This window comes from Buceros rhinoceros, unplaced genomic scaffold, assembly GCF_000710305.1.
Source record: "Buceros rhinoceros silvestris isolate BGI_N320 unplaced genomic scaffold, ASM71030v1 scaffold1199, whole genome shotgun sequence".
In the NCBI taxonomy this organism is placed as follows: domain Eukaryota; kingdom Metazoa; phylum Chordata; class Aves; order Bucerotiformes; family Bucerotidae; genus Buceros; species Buceros rhinoceros.
In genome coordinates, this window is record NW_010431874.1 from 35,501 (window position 1) to 37,438 (window position 1,938).

Consider the following 1,938-nt stretch of genomic DNA (forward strand, 5'->3'; position numbering starts at 1 on the left):
TTGGAGTCACTTTTAGCATTAAAGTCAAAATCGCTCTGAATCCCTGTGAGACCAGGATCCAAGTCCTCCTATGGATACAACAGAGTGAGTGGCACCAGGGTGCGAACACATGAATTTGACTTAGGAAAAAACAAATGTCACCGAAAGACCATGGTGGCTCTGGCCACCCACCGCAAACTGCAGGCACTGTTTCCCACCTGCTTATTTTCTACACCAGTTCTTCGGGCTATCACAAACGATACATAAGATCACGATGTTTCAATGTGTGAGGAAAACGTGAGGAACTGGGGACACACCTCACAGTCACAAATCGAGGCTGCCGGATATCTAAAGAAATACACTTTGATTTTAAAACAAGCTAAGACTGCTACCTCATTAATTCAGGTCCTTTTGCTGCTCTTTAGAGACAAAATGGTCTTTGAAGCACAGCCTGGCAGAGTTCAGAGCAGGAAGGTTTTGTGGAGAGAGCACCCAGCAGACAGTAACCACTTGGCAATATAGGTATGGGAGAAGTTTGCAGTTTAACTGTGTTTTCGGGGTGTACCGATTCCAGGAGTTTAATTTTTCACGAACACCAGAATAACAATTAAGAAATAAATGAGATTTATTCCTTTCGCTTACTAAGTTACAGTGTATTTTCCAGCCCTCCTGATGCTCCTGGAAATTCCCACACACCTGAGGAAGCCACCAAGGCTCCAACACGATAATCACTGTGACTATCATGGCAGCTCTCCATTTAATGGTTAGGAAATTCTTTTTTCCACCTAACTAAAAATTGAGATGGAAGCTAGTTGCTGTAATCAGCTTGTATTTAGTCAGCAAACGAAAAGGCTCATAGCCAGAATCTCATTCTCAGCCTAAAGCCCGATGCTGCAAACAGAGCGTGTGGTTGGGGACCGCTGTTGTCTGCAGCTCCCCCCAAGTCCGCAGATTGTACAGTCACACGAAGGCACCTCAGACCAACCTCACAACAAAGACCATTTCTTCTTCTTCTGTGCTTCACGCAAAAGCAACTACCGTATTATTTAAAAGAAACCGAGCTGCAATAGCACAACCCTGCTCGTTGAATCATTCCTTTCAAAGCTTGTTGGCATTTCCATCCCAGGGGAACGGAGGAAGCTTTCTCATCTGATCTGTAGCTGCTGTGTAGCACCTATTAAAGCCCACCTTGGGAGTGTGAACATACTGCAACCCCAAAACCATTCCAGCTGATCAGGAAACTGATCAGTGAGTGAAGCCACTAGGCAAGAGCTTCTATTCTGATTTTAACATAAATACACCAGAAAGCAAAGCCCTTTCATATGTTCCAATTAATCTACTTTATTATGCTATTCCCCCTTCACCTTTTTGACTTCTTTATTCAAAGTGGGAGGAAATAAAAAAACCCTAGTAACACACCCCAAAATACATAATTATGGTCTGTCACTCAAATTGGGTAAAATAATTTTTCCCTTTTATTGGCTTTGATCACAAAACAAATAAAAGCCAGTTAATGCTGAAACCCTAATGCTGAAAAACAGAATTGTTAACCATGAGAAAATATCCACTGGTAAAACACAGGGGGATAATGTTCATTTGTCTTAGTGAAGTGAGAATTTTCAAACTGTTCTTAATTATATGTGATTATAGTTACAGCTGTCTACAGATACAGCTATGGCTACCAGCTAAGAAGGAAAAAACGTGTTAGAACATGTCCACTTGATGACAATGTCTTATAGACCTTGAATTGCTTATGAACACTGGAGGAGAGGTATCGGGGGAATTTTCAGCTCCCTCAGACCAGAGATGGGTTTGGTACAAGACCAAATTGGCCAGCCAATACTTCAAACTGAGAACTGGGCTATCCACACCAAGCTTGGCAGAAGAAAGATTGCGTGAGTTCAGGCAAGTACTACACAACTACTGCAATATCCTTCTCGCTACAGAAGGAAGTTTCCT

At 42.3% G+C, this 1,938-nt stretch overlaps 1 protein-coding gene across 1 annotated transcript in view; it reads right to left on the minus strand.

Annotated features, from left to right (window-relative positions):
• The window catches only part of CCDC6 (coiled-coil domain containing 6), a gene marked incomplete at its 5' end in the record, with an annotated part of 23,475 nt that overhangs the window by 16,871 nt on the left and 4,666 nt on the right, over window positions 1-1,938 (minus strand). The gene's annotated exons all lie outside the window — the stretch shown is intronic.